Genomic DNA, 18,465 nt, shown 5'->3' on the forward strand with positions numbered 1-18,465 from the left:
TTGACCAACGTATTTTCCATTTGGTAGTCAAAATCTTATATATATATATGGAAGTCATACACATCTTACATAAATTATGTATTATCGCATTAAATGCATTTTGTTGGGATCACCCGCTGTCTGCCGTGCGTGTGCTGACACTTTTTGTATAGAATTTAATCAAGTGGGCGTCCTGCTGGGGCTCTCTCTGTTTGCAGCTGTTGCAACTAAATTATGCCATACTTTTGTTGCATTATTGAATTAAAATTTTCGGTCTAAAATGCAATATACCTATTTTCATTTTTTTTTTTTTTTTTTGGTTTTTGGCAAGCTGTGAAAATTGTTTTGTGCATTTTAATTGAATTAAAACGGGTTTAGCAGAGCAAAGCTCAAACATATATAATTGATGAGCCATTAGAAAACAATTTGTTTTCTGAAAAGTGCCGAACTGTAGGCAACCAAATTAATTGTCATTCGAAATGGTAAAACAATCGACTGGATGGAGGACAACTTGACCAAATTGTGGCTTGTCAATCAGTTTATACTAATGCACATTTATATGTTATATCAGACAATGCGAGAACATGTCAAAAGGAAATGAGCCCTGGCTGAGGACCTACAACTAAAGCCACCGTTCATAAATGGAGCTGTGAATGTGGCCATGGAGATGACAAACTGCAAACTTGAATGCAATTTCCGTAATACGCGGCGCTGGCAATAGGACCGACGGCGCATAAATTTAATTGCCAAACGTGGAACTGTGACATAAACTCCTATATTTTGTGGCATAAATTATTTAGTAATGGATATTTACTTGAAGTTCCTATTAGAAAGCTATTGAGCGACAGAAGCACTGCGAACTATATGAATGACTTCCTGTCAACAAACAATTTGTTGAAAATGGAATAAATATCAAAAAATTTTGTTGTCTTTATCATAAAAACGGTTTTAACAGCTATTATGGTTTATATGATACTGATTCTTTTGAAAGAACATCTAAATTCCCGTATTTTTCTTCTGCATTTAACAGCTATTCTTAACACCTAGTGCTCATGTTAATATTTCTGTTACTTAACATAACATACTGCCATAAGAGTTTGTTACGGCATTTAAAAGAATATCTACAACAAAAAATGTGCATTTAGCCCACAGTTCGACATTAGCCAAGCTGTAGGACGAGACGAAGACGTTAGCTGACTCTAACTGTGAGTGTGTGCGTGTGTGAGTGCGTGTGTTTGTGTGTCTGATTGTGTGTGTCAGTGTCATGTTCGTATGCTGTTGTCACTCTTGCTGCAATGTTAATCAACTTCATTACCACAAATTGCTATTAGCATATGTTAGTGTGGCGCCACAGACGTTGCAGCAACAGCAATAGCAGCGCAAAGGCGCAGCCAGAAGATGCGAATAGTGAAAGGCTGGGGGCCAGGCAGGGTGGGGCACAGCTGGAACACACAAATGCACTTGACTGTCAGCGATGGCTGGCTGGCAAACAAGATCAAATGATGCAATTATTGGGGGCCCGCTCGCCGGGACGGCGTCTCACGTGTCCCGGCGACGGCAAAGTCACCGCCGGATCAAAATCGACCGCCGCGTAATATAATTAAAAAGCCATTAGCCGCAAATAGACAACGGAGCCAACCAGCAGCAGCGGCAGCGGCAGCAGAAGCAGCAGCCAACCTTGAAACTAAGCAGCAGGCAGCGGGGGCTTGGGCACGGCTCAAGTCAGCTCTGCTGTTGTGGCCAACATTTTTTCGTTATTTTTTATTTTTATTTTTGCCAGCGCCATTAAATGCGAACCGACGTCTGCCATCGCCATAAATTATAAGTCATTGGTCGAACGTGTCCGGCGTCCTCGGCCGGCATTAATATCCCCAACATGACGATGACTTTGAGTGAATGCTTCAAATTAAAAAGAAATTTACCATTTACCCCAAGCTCCCAGCGCCCACCCCCTGTATTTTGACCGGCGGCGTAGCGGCCCCAAGGCAGCCCTGTGGCGGGGGTGGGGTTGCAGGATTAAAGCGACAACCACCCCGATCGCCCGTTCCCACCGCCCCGATCCGACCCTCTCCGCCACGCCCTGGCATCTTTAGCCATTGGCAATGACAGCACGAAAAAAAAAAACAGTCAGCTTAGCAACTTGGAGCTGGCACAACCTCTCGTACACCCACCCATATACACACGGCGTATACGTAATGTATCAAAAGTTGGCCGTGTGCGTGTGTTTAGCCTCTGCTGCTGCTGCTGCTGCTGATTCTGCGTTAGCCACATCATCGACGGACCAGCAATAACAACAGCAACAGCTAAGAAGCTGACGTGTTTAAATAACCTGACTGTTAGATACTCTGTAACTGGCGTCCAAATAGCTCACCTAGTTGAAATAGCTTAGATAATCAGCGAGTTACAAATGCTCCATTATTAGTTTGTTAAACAAATGACGGCTTGGCTTATCTTTTGATTTAGATTAGATGGCTGTTTTTACTAAAAATAAGTTGAAAATTTCAGTTTCGAACTGGTTTGCAAATTTGGTACAACAACTTTACCTACATTTGTATGTTCTTCATTTTATTTTCTTAATTTAAATGTTTTATTTTATATACAAAGATATATACATTTTAAATATATAAAAGTTTTTAACATAACTCAGAACTATTAGGGCAATTGATGCGGTTCATAGAAAAGAGTATTTTACAGTTCAGGTTACGAAATAGTTCAGCTCAAAAACTGCTTTCGGATGATATAAAGCGTAGTATTAAACTCTGTTGAGTATTTTCTTATGAAGAACCGCTCATTGTATCAGTTTTCTTGACGTTGAGGCTTACCACAGAGACTACAGAGCATTCACACTGAAGAAGATCCGATTCACAAATTTACTAGCTATAACTTTGCTTATTTTGTTGGCAGTAATATATTATGAGATAGAATGTAAAGTTTACATTCTTATGACATCCAAGAGTTTGATTGTTCCTCGAGTCTACCCAGTTCTTTATGTCTGTTTATTAAGTCAGAAGGCCAACATCTCTTAATGTTCAAAAACTTCTTGGCACGCATAGAGATGCATGCATCAACAAAAGTGTTAGCCTTTTTAAATATCTGACACAGTTCAAGTAGATAGCTGATTCCTCAAAAATCTCCCAGATATCCTTTTACCCAAGTCCAAACACAAATTCAGTACCTTGAGAGTGTCATAATCATGAAGGATCTGCTCCACATGTATTCAGTCTATGGAAGATGCGGATCTGAAAGGTTCTGTTCATTTCCCTCTTATATAATCTAACTTAATATACCCGAGTTCCGCTTCTGCACAGAGCATAAAATGATTACAGCCAACTAATGACGCTGTCTAAAATGATTTATCTCGTTATGGCGTCGGGCAGTCGGGCAAAATGCTCGTGTTGCTGTTGCTGCAACAAAAGTCAACGTGAAAAAGAGCAACTTCTACGGCTAGGGCCATAATTCAAACGTGTTTATGATATATACGGCCGATTTGCTGCGTATCCTGTACAAGTCTGCATGTGTGTGTGTGTGTGTGTGTGTGTGTGTGTGTGTGTGTGTGTGTATGTGCTGTAAGAAGCGGACTACATTCATTATTATTTTTTTTATATTTTACCAAGGACTTAAGGCAGCTTAAATTGCGATAGAAATCAAACAATATTTAAGCAGTTGGGGCTGTGGCGAGAACTCTGAATAAAGTACACGACGGTTTAATGCCGCTTCCAGCACTATTTAATATGAAGCCCCCGACACACACACACACACACACTCACACACACACACTCAGACACTTAGACTTATAGTAAATAGTATATCCTATTGAGGACACCCCGGCAAAGCGTATTAACATGCTGGCCAAATAACCAAACTGCGACAAATTTGTGTACCCTTTAGCTTTGGGCTATATCGCTGTTGACAGTGTGAAGAAGTTGTTTGAATGGGTCGAAGAAAAGAGCTTTTCTTTCATTAGGCATAATGTATAAGTATTCTTTTTGTACGTATTTAAATGAAGATAAGTATGATAATACAATATGATAAAAGTTAATTTCTTATAATTTTGGATTAATTCTATTACATATAAAGGATGTCATGTTCTTTGGGTTATCGGCTAAAGTCTCTCACATCTGCATCTAGTCTAATTTGTATATTTTTCTACTTCTTTTTCAATTACTTGCATTTACGTGGATTTTTGTCACCAATATCAAGGGGAATTTTTTATTTAAACTATTTTTCAAATTTATTTATTTCTATAGGCAAGTTTTCTGTCCTTTTATTTTCAACAGAACACAATAATAAATAACAAGAAGAAAATGTTCTTTCATACTCTTACAATCTCAAATTCAAAGCTTGTAACTTCCGTTTCTAATGTAGAAATTTTATTTTCCAATTTCAGGGAATCCAATTTTAGTGCGACCTTGGTAAATAATATATAGTTATATTATTTTATTACTATTATAATTTATTTTTGTATTTTATTATTTACGAAGTGTATTCTCTTATTCAAATATTTACTTTGAAATTTAACTCATGTGTATAATCGATAAAAAGAAGCAAAGAAAATGCAACGCTGTAAACGTGTTATCGACAACTAGCGTACAAAATTTAACCCCGAGCAATATTGCATTGGTCATACGTTTTCCAGTTCCCTTTTAAACTATTGCCCACAAATGGAAATTACTTGAAATAAATTAAAAATCATTTATTACTATTGCCGCGTACGTTTAAGTAGAAGTTAGAGATGGCATAGCACAACGATAAACGATAACGATAACTTTTAAGTTGCGGAGTTTGCAATAAATTATGGACTGAACAGCTTTTTGAATTCCTTAAGCGACTTACCAAAAATCTGAATACACAGAAGATTACATTGTTAGTCAAAACTGAAATTGTATTCATTCCAATCCACCTCCAGTCCAAAGCTTGGGTTCAGTCAATTAGGTCCGTTTTGAAGAGCATATAGCTTGCGACATGTATTTAGTTTCTCATATTCCTATATACATACGCCATATATGTGCATATATTGTGTACACATATTATGACATTTGAATGTGGGCACTGGCACTTGCTCAGGGTCCCGGCACTGGCACTGGCACTGGCACTGGCTGGAACTGGAGCTAGAGTCTGCCCTGCCTCTGGTAGTGGCAGTAGCATCTGTTACTAATGGATAGTAGTAGAAAACAAATGGACAACGCACAGATTCGCACACAAACAAAGGAGGGGGCGGTGAGGAGGTGCTTGGAATTGGAACGGCAACGTCAACAGCTCGTGCAAACATCTTTGTAGATTTTATTTCTAAATCTCATTACCAAATGGTGTCCCTCTGGATGCCCAGCAGCACACGTGGTACGTGAAATGCCATTCGGTAGGATATATACAATGTGTGCGTGTGTGTGTGTGTGCGTGTGCGTCTGTGTGGATAAGTAAGTCGCACACACACACACACACGCAGCTCTATAAATGCAATAAACTGTAAGTGCGTTACGCCCACCTCACAACCTACACAGGTCCCTTCCCTTCCCCCCGCTCAGCTGCTTTTCTAGCTATTGCTGTTGCTTTTGGGCCCTGCTCAAGTAAATTTCATCGCACTTGTAGGCGGGGCAGAGGCTGCTGTTGCTGCTGTTGCTGTCCAGCCATCAATTCGAGGGATATCAGCTGTGGCAAATGTTTTTATAATCGCAAGACGGAGCAAAAATGGTCCAGAACCTCGAAATTCCTTTGGCCCAAAAGTGGCTCATAAGCCACTTTGTTAAATGCGTGCTGCAAGGCTCCGCTTCAGGCTAGGGGTCTATGCCATTTAGTACAAGCCCTCGCACTCCCTAATGTGAGTGGAGTCGATTTAGACATCACATTCTCTGGCTTTACTTATGTGATGAAAATTTCCAGTAAAACTTTCAAGAGCTACTTTTTGTATGCTGTGCATAAATCAAAAGGAACTTTATTGAATTCTATAAAGAATGGGTAATAATATCTTTAAGAAATATCCGTTCAAATATTAAGGCAGATATATATCTCAATACATAAAACTGTTTGTCCTGACTGACCGTAAGAACTAGGAAATTGTCACTTTAGTTACCTTATGTGATGAAGGTGCACGTTAAGACGGGGTTTCGGGAAATTCCACCCACATATGTGGAAAAATCGCGAAAAACTTTTGTATGTTTCGAAGATCTTGGAGAGAATTTATTTTCTACGTACCACGGGCACGGCCGGGGTATACCCGCTATTATCCTATATAGAAAAATATCAAAATTTCCCACCCCAATAACTCGGTCAAAACACAACCGATTTTCACGATGTTTGCCTTTTTGGTAATGGTTTGACGTGTAGATTGATATGGCATTTAAATCTAAATTTTTCATCGAAATTCACGTAATAATTGTACACTTAAAAATCTCATATGGACATGTGTCAAAATTTCCCAACTCCATAACTCGGTCAAAACTCAAGTGATTCCCATAAAGTTTGGCTTTTTGTTCATGGCTTTGCCTCTTTATCAATTTGGCATCTAAATCTGGCAACGTAATTCTTGGTCAAAATTCATGTAAAAATCGTACCCTCAAATATTCTATATAGACATAGGTCGCAATTTCCCACATAAAATATACTATGTTCTTATTAAGAAGGTTTTACAATATCCCAAAGAAACGATAGGTCGAAAATGTATGTATGGTAAGAAAATCTGGAAAATATTATAATATATTAGAAATCTTAGTTTAGCTGGCTCGAGGTCCAGAAAAAGTGGAAAGCATTAAATAATATATTAAATGTTAACATAGAAGGGCTTGCAATATTCCAAAGTCGGTCGAATATTAATGGCTTTAGAGTTCCCAATTCTGTTTCTTTTTAATGCAAAATATCCCAAAATATTAGATTGGAATTTTGATCAAACTCATCGAATTTTATTGTGCTATTTTTTAGAATTTATCGAACATTTTTTCGATATCTAGATGTTATTCCATATTTCATATTTAAACAACCCCTCGAAAATTGGGTAGCTGTACAAAAAAAAAATAACAGCATTTGACACTGCTCTAGTAATTTTCTCGCAAATTGAAATATTTGCACTTTAGTGGCCCATTAAATTTTATGTGCAGTTTTAGCCAGCAAAAACAACAAATGCGCGACTACAAAAAAAAAAAGAAGCAAAATCGCTTCAAAAAAGCACACGACAAAAACTTAATCGCTCGTGTAATGACTGCATTCGACTTTTGTAATTAGCAGACCGACGAGTTCCCTTCCCTCTGCAAATAAATATTAATTTGCTGAAGCAGCCGCCTCCCCGCGTTCCAATACAGCAGCCGCTGCCACAGTCCGCTCCTCCCTTCTCCCTTCACACCCTTTACTGCCCTTACTCAACCTTGCCATTCGTCGTTTGTTGCTTGCAGCACGAAATTTATGTGCAACGTACAACAAATTTTCACTTATTGCGAGCAACAGCAACAACAACTCGAATTATTTTAGTCGGGAGTGCCTGACTCTGAGATACCCTCGCAGTGAGGAGCTGTCTTTACAATCTTTATAGCTTCTTTTTATACACATGAGCTCGTTCCAAGCTATTCAGTTTCTTTTGCTTGTTTCACTCCTTCAACCACAACCTGTGAAAAATTCGTTCTTGAATAACTTCGGTCTTTATTGTCCGATCATTATTAAATTTTTAGGGCCCAAATATCGATATTTATTGATATCATGGATATGTGAGAAAATCGCGCAGAAACAAATGTTAAAATCCTTCTGCATATAAAACGAGACTATATATTTGCAATTTCAAGTCGCTCTTATAGTCTCCATTAATAATATATAGATAAACAGATGGGTAACATTATACCCTTTTTACCCATCTACAGGGTATAGAAACTAAAACAACAACAACAGCAGCTGCGATGGACTAGCGAAATGTGTCGTAGCTGCTCGTCCTGAACGTCCAGTCACCAATCCTACAAATGCGGGTCTGCTGGTGCTTCTGCTGTGAGGGCATGTTTGAAGAAGGGGAGGTAGAGGGAGGTGGAGGGGGGGGGAGGGGCTGCGTCTGGTACTTGGTTAGTTGGCAGTTGGTTGTTTGTCCCGCTGCTGCTGTTGCTTCGGCTGCTGCGTGACAAGAGCCCGCGCGAACGCTATAAATTTTGTATTTAATTTTCAATTCGTTTTAGTTTTATTGCGCCACAGCAGAGGCAACTGCAACAGCAGCAGAAGGAATTGCCGGAAAGTTCAAGACTTGGCTGGCCGCTTGCCAGATGCAGCAGCAGAAGCAGCAGGAGCAAATGTGGCAACTGCCTCTCGAGCGTGGCTGCAACATCCGTTTGCCGTTTCGGGTTCGGTTTCTGGCCCCAAGTGCTTGGCTGGAAGCTGTTGCGCTATCGTTTTGTAATGTTGCACGTCCAATTTGATTACAAGTGTCATTTATTTGCAAGCCAAACAAAGATACCGACCGTCACCTAATGAAGTAATTTGCCACTCCACCTCCTCCTGCCCCCTCCCCCAACCACCCACACCCCTCGCACGTAGCATGCAACTGCCATGTTGCGGCTTGCCGCATAAAGTTTACAATTACTTAATTCGCGCCCAGTTGACCCACATCAAATGGGGCCGTCTTAGCGGCCGTGACGCGGACAAGTGACAGGTGGCATTAACTTGGCCCTGGCGCGTCCGCTTAATTATATGCAAATGCGCTCGTTACCGGCACATGAGCTAGATTTATCGCCGGCTCCTGGCCAAATGATCAACTCATTATTCGGCTGCACAACAGAGCCTGACTGCGACGCACAATAAAAATAACAATGCCAGAGTCCTCTTAAAAAAGAAAGCCAAGTGGTTATGAATACATTTAAGTATACTTGGCGTGCTCGAAAATTAAATGCTCTCCCATTCATTGGTATTATTATTAAGTGTGAGTATGTTAAGAATTCGCTCACCAAACACTAGCTGAGGTTTGAACCAGCATCTTTCATTACTTGAACAACTCAATAACTGAGAGTTACTATTTGAAAACTTCGCTTAATAGTTTATATCTTAAATTTTATATAATATTTTATATTTTACATTTTTTATTCTAAAAAATATATATTTAAAAAAAGTCAGGATATTAGCTTTTAGCTATGTCCTTTAATTATTGTTATATTAACGAGAAAGTAAGGATACCTTCGGCATGCCGAAATTTAATATTCTTGGAGACATTTCCCTTTTGCAGATATTTGGGAAAAAATGCTGAGTTTGATGAAAATATCTTTGAAATCAGAATATTCAGCCATAGAGGAACCTACTTTTCGACCGATCTCTCTTATGGCAGCTATATCATATAGTGGTCCGAGTTTAATGCAATTTTGCATATACATATATAAGGAGCATAGTGAAACTTTTAAATGCCCAGCTTGGTCAAGATATCTTTATAAGCAAAAAAGTTTTCATACAAAAAAATACTTTTAGAACGATCGTTCCTATGGAAGCTATGTGATATGGTCATCTGATCCGGCTGGTTCCGATATATGTACAACAGAAAGACGGAACTATGCAAAGTTTCAAGACGATAGCTTTAAAACTGAGGGACTAGTTCGGATAGGTACAGACAGACGGACGGAGGGACATCGATATATCAACTCGACTGTTGATGCTGATCCAGAATATATATATTTTATACAGTCGGAGAGTCTTCTCATATGCGTTACTCATTTCATGGCAACCCTCTACAAATGTATACAAATAAATATATAAATATAATAGAACTGGGAAAGTTAAAAAAACAGAATTGCAAATAAAATTCATTTTAGGTGTATTCAAAACTCGAAAAAAATTGAATGTATTTTCTGAACTAAATAAGACCGTTTTAAGCCATTTATAATGTTTATGTTTTCCAAGAATCGCCAAACAAGAGCTGATTCCTTTTTTGTTTTCACATCCAAATTGGCAACACTGTTCATTGGATTCGCAAATTGGTGGCAACGCCGAGCGAATTGCGTGCGTTTTGGCGTTCGACTAAACAGTTAAGTGCATTTATCTTTTGCTGACTTTTCGTGGCAGCCACGCAGCAGAGGCAGTAAAGCCAAAAGTGAAAATTTGTGCTTTTATCACGCAAGAAGCAGCAGCTGGCAGCCTTATACCCCCCAACTCCCCTCCCCTTGCCCAGGCAGTCAGCAGAGTTAGCTGCTTGCGCAACAGTTGGCGAAAGTTGTTGAAAAATATTTTTTGTAGGTTTGCTAAATAAAATGCCAGGGCAAAGATGAGCAAAGAGCTGGGAAAAATATTAAAAAAATTTGCTCTAGAGCACGACTAGCAGATACTCTGTACTCTGTAGCTTGAAGCGAGGATAGGTTTAAAGTAAAAGATTCTTGAGTTAAGTAAGACATAAAGGAATCCAAATTAAAAACTTGGTGTGCCCAAAACAATCAGATTTTAAGATCGATATTTATCGATGCTAGGGAAAATGAATATCTAATCGAAAAAATTACATATTTGTTCTGCGTAAAATGTACCTTAATCTTATTATCCAAATATAAGTCTGTGTCATTAAGAAATACGGACGGACAAAGGGCCAGATGAATGTGCCTAGATCGTCTTTTTAAAAAGATATATTTCAATTATGGAGATATGCTTATATGTGCCTATTAAACCCCTTTTTTCACCCTTTTCAATGCGTACAGGGTATGACAAAAAGAAGAAAACCAAAAATACTGTCAAACATTTGAGACAAAAACAAAAACGGATGCGACTTCATTAAAGATGTGCGCTGTGGCACAGCAAAGATCGAGCTCTGGCAATAAGTGGTTGCTGTGAGGGCTGCCACTCGGTTGGGAGAGGGGCGGTTAGAGGGAGAGGGCCTTGGCGTGTGCGTGGGTGGCTGGCTGGCTGGCGGTAAAAGTTTACATGAAAGATTTAAGCAGCTTAGCGCAAGTCAAAGTCGAGTCATTGGCTGCGGCGTTTCCGACTGTCGCTGCCAGCTCCGGACTTCGGCTGTCGAGGTAAAAGTTTTGTCGCTAGCTTAAAAATGTTGCCTTTGGCCCCCCGCCCGTCCAAATAAGTACTTGAGAACATATTTGCTATCAGTTGGCGTCCAGTTGCCGCTGCCGCTGCCGCTGCTGCAAGTCGCCAGCTCCCGCTACCCAAAAACGCTTCCAATTTTGTTTGTCTGTCTGTTTGTGCCCCATTGGCCCAGGCCATTCTCCCTCGCCCACTCCCCGCTGCCTGCTGCTCTGTTTGTTTGTTGCCAGTTTTTGGTGCAGCAAATTTTTGTGCCACATCGTGTCTGGGTATCATTTTGGTGAGCTGCTCGCGCCGGCAGCGCTGCCAAGCGCACGCAGCGCTGCCAAGTGTTGCATCCGTTTCCTGTTGATAGTCAGTGTGGCGTGCAAATAGAAGCTGCTTTTACTTGAATTTATTTGCGGCACATCACGAGACACAGGTCTCCAAATGAACCCCCCCCCCCTCAATACTGCCCCTATTCCGATCGAGCCGCGCCAACCCCTTGAGTTCTCTGTTTAACAAAGTCAAACAATTTCATGCAATTAAAACCGTTTTTCATTAAAAATGCAAATTTCAAATGGAAAACGAACTCGAGTCACGTCAAGCATCAAGAAATACACACACACACTGTGAAGCACACACTTCAAGCTCGCACACCCTTTGCCCCCCCTCCCCTCGCCCGTTGAGTGTTTGTTTTCATGCAACTTGGTTCGAGTTGGTTCTCGGGGCAGGTACTTAACTTGATGTCACCAAACAAAAGCACTTTGTTTTAACATGTGCCCCGACACTGCATGCCCAGCACCGCCGATCCCCCCTCCGGCCAACCCTTTTGGCCATGCCTAAAAGCCGCTTGTCTTGTAAACAATCATAAAAAATAATAAAATGCCATAAAGTTGAAAATGTTCCAAAACACTGAGAAAGACAGGGTGCCAAAGAGAGGGGGTGGGAGAGGGGGAAGAGAAAACAAAGGGAGTTGCATGCATTTTTTTTTTTTGGTTCTTATAAGAAGAAGTAAGCCAGCTCTCTTGAGGAGTGCCCGACCAGGAGCTACCCTGAACCCAGCGCGGAGTTGTCGCTGAAACTTTAAAATACAAATACACACAAACACACTCACGTTGTGTTTCTTCTTTTATTTGCCCCACAATATTTATGAGTAATACCTTCTTGGTGTTTATAGTCCGAACTATATACAATTTTCAGGGCTTAAATATGCCATAAAAAACTGGTTACATCCAAGCAACAAGTTCTCACCTTCAAAAAGTAGTTTTTGTTATACGAATTTCGGGGCAATGGGTCCAATAATATTAAATATTTTGTTCTACTCTCAAAACCTTCGAGTTAGGTTCAAAACACCGTGTCTCAAAATCGATATTTATCGACGGGAGAAGATATCGAAAATACATGAGCTCTTTTAGTGTTGGGTTGGGTGAATATTTCTTTAAAATATCAATTTTCTTGCTTTTGTAGGTATCGAAATCGAGTTATGCTAAAACATATATCGATACATATCGATATTAAGTAAATTTTTAGAGATATCAACGAAGAAGTAAAAATTCTCTAAATTTCTATCAAGGCTTGGCTAAGTCGACTCAGGTAATCGCCCTGACAAAGATTATTTATATAAATATGTACATTATGGGTTCTGCCTGCTGCAAACATTTGCTTACAGCCAATATACCCTTCTTATCCATTTTACACGGGTTCAGTGTATAAACATACACATGCCACAACTCCAATGCTCAGATCATTGTCTCTTGACTGCTGCTGCTTCTAAGGATGTTGTTGCCTTTGTTTCATGCACCCTGTCCAAAGACGCAGCCCTAACCCCCGAAATCCCCGCAGTCTGCAGCGCGGCACTTAAAATCCTGTGACGTCTGTAGCTTGCGCATTGTCAGGGACTCTGCCAGGATTGTTCGTCCTGCATTGTTGCTGTGCTAATGTGTTGCCCCAGCTGCAGCTCAAGACGTTACGTTCTGACAGTTTTAAGCGGCTTTCGGGTTACAGAATTCGTATGTATCATCTGGTCAAGTGCTGCCAGCCAGCAAGTGTGGGCACTTACCAAGGGGAATTTCATAAGAATCACAAATGTGTTCACTTATGAAGTGCAATTTGACTGATCAACAATCACTAAGAAAAATACGGCTTCGTTAGCTCTAATATTTTGTATATAGAGCTTATGTTAAAGATGCCAAGAAGTCGATATTAGTATCTATAATATCGATAGCTTTTTGTGTGCTCCTGCAAAAGCAGTAACTTATCGTAGTAAGGTTTATTATTATGAGTTATCAGTTATTAGCTATGAGTTATTAGATATTAATTATTAGCTATGAGTTATTAGATTTAATTATTAGTTATTAGCTATTAGTTATTAGATATTAGATATTAGTTATTAGTTATTAGTTATTAGTTATTAGTTATTAGTTATTAGTTATTAGTTATTAGTTATTAGTTATTAGTTATTAGTTATTAGTTATTAGTTATTAGTTATTAGTTATTAGTTATTAGTTATTAGTTATTAGTTATTAGTTATTAGTTATTAGTTATTAGTTATTAGTTATTAGTTATTAGTTATTAGTTATTAGTTATTAGTTATTAGTTATTAGTTATTAGTTATTAGTTATTAGTTATTAGTTATTAGTTATTAGTTATTAGTTATTAGTTATTAGTTATTAGTTATTAGTTATTAGTTATTAGTTATTAGTTATTAGTTATTAGTTATTAGTTATTAGTTATTAGTTATTAGTTATTAGTTAATAGTTATTAGATATTAATTATTAGCTAAAAGTTATTAGATTTAATTATTAGCTATTAGTTATTAGTTATTAGTTATTAGTTATTAGTTTTTAGCTATAAGTTATTAATATTATTAGTTATTATTATATCAAGAATTGTTAACCTCACATTTGCGATCTATCAACTGCCTCTTACTTAGATCGGACTACAATATCATATAGTTCCATAGGAAAAACCATTCGAAGAGTCAGATTTTGTATGGAAACATTTATTATTTTCAAGATATTTTCGATAAACTCACAAATTAATATCTCCAAAGCCGTAAGACATATATTTTCATGGGTATTTAATGTCCGGCTTGCCTAAGATAGTTCTTCTAGTTATCAGCTAGTTTTACTCTGAAAACTGTAGAGATCTTTGGTGTGCAACGCCTCGACTTGTTAAGCTTCGGACTTTTACTTCTTGTGGTTGCTCTTGTTTGTGCCCTACCCAAAATGTTCGCAGAAATCAAGGTTCCTTCGCCTATTAAGTAGCTTTTGCTGGGTTAAAAGCGACCTTTGCACATTTTCAGCTTGTTTGTAAAGTGGCTTTTGCGACTAACTGCAGGCGCCTGCATGCATGCGTGCGTGTGTGTGTGTGTGTGTGTGTGTGTGTGTGTGGAGTCTCTGCCTGGTACAAAAGCAGCCAAAATGTCTCCAACTTTGGGGGGAAAGTGTGAGTTGGGGAGCTGTTAGCTTGTTATGAGACGCCTCTTTACCTGCTCGAAGCATTTAGTAAAGTTTTTGCGCAAACTTAAATAAAGTGCGAAGCGGGGTGGGCACAACTAAAAATCGATATAACGCTGTGAATTTAATTTTCAACTTGTCTGACATTTTGTAATTGAAAACACACACACACACACACACACACAGACAGAGAGACGTTGACACTTGACACACAACACCAAGCAGCGGCGGCAAATGCGAGCCGAGAGAAAGCCGGCAAAGCTGCGTATGGCGCATTACTAATACGCAGTGTGTGACAACCACAAGAGACAATTTGGCAGCTGCCAAAGGGTTGCCAATGCCGCCGCCGCCGCCGCCAACCGCCAACCGCCGCCGATTGCCCATCTGCGAGACTGGGCCTAGGCGGTTGGCCAAGACCGGAAAGACTGCTGCCGCTGCAGTTCAAATACATTTTGCAGCAGCAATACACTGACAGAAAAATGTTGAACACAACTGTTAAATTGCACTCTAGATAAATTCTTAAAATATATATGAATCGCATTGAATGTAAGAGTTAAGCTACAGTCATAGGCAAAAGTATACACTCAGCATAAATGTCGTGCTTAAGTCTAGTGTAAAAGAAAGAGAATGCCGCTTTCCTTTTAAATGTTAAGTATATTTTAAATTGGAATATGCATAAAACCTGATCCATTTAAGAAAAGAGCAGAGGAAGAAGGCACAAAAATATTACCAAGAATATTTATAAATTTGGATAAGTTCCTAAAAAGACGAGTTACAATTAAATACTTAAATACTTTTCTTATAAATAGACTTAAGTAAAGTATGAAATAGGAAAAAGAAATAAATAGAAAAAATTTTTAGACAAGATACACAATACTTGCTAAATAACTTTGCTGGCATGAAATAGGCATAAAACATTCTCAAAGCAAGACATTATGTAGATTGAAAACGTTGATCTGTTTTTAAGAATTTAGGGCATAAAATATATCTCAAAATAAGAATTTCGAGCTTTAAAAAGTTTAAGAACGAGAAATCCGTGCATAAAGAAATAACGACAAGGAATTTCTTGCACAGTTAATTTTTTTAATTTCTTAAATTACAACTTGGTCTGTATTTTAAATTTTCAAATTTGAATTAAGTACAAAACCCAATTAATATTTCTGAGTGCAGTATCCTGTGTGGCACACACAAATGCCAGCACATGCACATTGAATCCACAGGCATTGTGGCTGTCTCGAAAAACCAAAAATCAAGTGGAGGAGCTGAAGCAACAGTGGGTGAAGCTAGAGGGGGGGGGGGGGGAGGGGAGGAACTGGTCGCCGTTCGGTTGCTCGAGTGGCCGCAGGGCAATTGGATATAATTTCTAATTACACGCTTGGACGGACTTTTTACTGTCAGCTTAGTTTACTGATGTCTCTATGTGTGGAGAGCCCCTGGGTGTGTGTACGCCTGTGTGTGTGTGTGTGTGTGTGTGCGAGTGTGTGTGTGTGTGTGTTTTGTGTGTGTAATTTGCTGCATGTAGTATAAGTGTAATTTGGCATTTTGATTTTTAATTGTGCGTCCACACAAGCCGCTGGCATAGAAAAATAATTTTCAGCAACTGGCAGCCTTTAATTAAACCAGATCGGACAGCTGGGACATATGCATGCATAGACATATATATATATATATATATTTATATAGTTTGTGCGATTTGTAATTGTTGAAATTACAAGACTACAGTTGAAATTTGCATATTATTAAGCGAGCCGCGTTGTTATTGCTGTTGTTGCTGCTGTCTGTTGCCTGGATATGTGCAAATACATCAAGTCGGAGGCGTCTGCCTCTTCTACTGCTTCTTCTTCTGCTTCTTCTCTCCAGTTGCAAAGCCATAAATTGCTGCTGCAATTGCAATTGTCGCTCGGCTCTGCTCTTTGCTGGCGTTGTCAACACTTGAACACGCGCCAGCGACAGTCGAAAGGCAAAAAAAACCAGCCCGAAAATTATGCAACAGATTCTGAAAATTTGGCGCAAGAGATGCAGCAGCAGAAGCAGCAACAGCAAGAACAAGCTGCAGCCAGTTTATTTTTGTGCAATTACACAATGAGATAAGCAAAGCAAAAAAAATCATATAAAAGGAACTTAGTTGCAAGTGATGGACCTGAAGATATCCTCGAAACAAGGCTGACAAAGTCATAAAGTATTTGAGATATTCAGAAAATGTTGTTCAAATTAAAAAAAAAAAGATATTGTCATGGGAATTTAGCTGGATTATTATTAATTAATTTAATTTAATTTTTATTTTTATTGACTGACTGACTGTTATGCTTATATTTATACTTATTTATTCTAATTTATTTAATGCCAATCCGGTCTCAGAATGCTCTATAATACGCTTTGTAATTATTTTAAATATCGCCAGGTTTGTAGAGGATTTTAACTGAGAACTGGAAAATGCGCGGAAAGCGTTCGTGTGAAACTTTTTTGTTCACCATTCGATTGGGCTCAAGTTTCATTCGCATGGATCTTTGTGAATATTGATGTGAGTCGTATTTCATTCATTCTTGGCTGGAAAATTGGGGCTAGGTAAAGTTTCTAGTTTCGTTCGAAACGCTTCAAACTTGTTTTAAGCCCTGAGACCTTAAAGAAAGGATATATTTACGCAAGTCACGCAAAGCTGGATATTACCCACTATTATAATATATATACTATTTAAGATATCTACATTTGCCTGTAACATATAGGCTCAGAGTTGAGCTAAGCCGCTTTTTCCGTCTGGTTTTACAGGGTATAATAACAAGAACGTTGTTGCCAGCGTCTGACATCGCTAGCGTCTGCTGCTGCTGCTGCTTCAGCTGCGACTGTCAACTGTCAGGAATTTTTTACTGCTGCTGCTGTTGTTGTTGTTGCTGTTTCACGCCATTATATTCGCAATATGATTATTATGCGAATGCAAAAGTGTTGACGTTGTCACGTTTGGGCCGCCTGGCTGCCTGGCTGCCTGTCAAGAGCGCGTACGAAAATGGCATTGACACAAGTGCCACATGCAGCGGCAAGTGGCAAGTAGCAGCAATTGCAACATGCAACTGCAGCAAAGCCGACTAATTGGCTCATTTCTTTTTGGCCAACTCTCAATACACACACACACCCACACACATACATGTGTAAACGGCTGCTGCTGCCTGAAACGGTCAGGCGGGAGCATTTGATGTGACCCTCATCAAAAGCGATTTAAGTGCGAGAGTCCGGCAAAAGTTTTACTCTGCCCTTGGCAAATGTGCAAATAACAAATGATTTTGGATTTGCCAGCACACACTTGTAAATAAAAGTGGACTCTGTCGGTGTGTGTGTCTACCTCTCTGTATGTGTGTGTGTGCGTGTGTAATTATGTGTGGCATATACCAGCATGTTTGCCTTTGTTTTTATGCCTGTCATGGCCGTTGTATGCCCCTTGGTCAAATCAAACGTAAGCCACAATTAAAACATAAAACAACTAAGAGTGCTGTAGTCGGGCATGTACAACTGTGAGATACCCTAAAATGAGGAGCAGCTATCGTTATAAATGTTCCAGGTTTCTTCTTTATATTCATATACACAAATACATACATGAACTCTGGTTCTTATATTCCGATCCTCAAGAAAGTTAAAGGGCTTTAATATGGTATTTAAAAGTGTGAATATGTCACGCGAAAGGCTCTTCATTTTAAAATGGGATTTTCCCAGTTTTTGGAAGGGAATTGGAGAAAATAAACGGAAACTGAAATATTGTGAATCCGCATAAACTAAACAAAAGCCAACATGCTACATTTTATATATCTAGGTCTTATAATTTTCTTGTTATGCTCAAAAGAACAACTCCGAATATCGATAGTTATCGATACTATGAAAATGTGTAGATCAGCTCAGCTGGTCGTTCTGATCAATACAAGCAATACTTTCTGGGATCGTCGATGCCTTCTGCTGCTTGTGACATACCTTGTAGAGAAACAGAATACCCCTCTTGTTCATTTTCAATGGCTTCAGGGTATAAAACTACCAAGCATTCGACTGGCTTGTGGTATATGTGTAGGTGTGTCCATGCGTATACATCAAACATTTTTTTTTT

The sequence above is a fragment of the Drosophila montana genome, unplaced genomic scaffold, assembly GCF_035044405.1.
Source record: "Drosophila montana isolate Dmon_TW-CO22-7 unplaced genomic scaffold, ASM3504440v1 contig_2626_1, whole genome shotgun sequence".
NCBI lineage: Eukaryota > Metazoa > Arthropoda > Insecta > Diptera > Drosophilidae > Drosophila > Drosophila montana.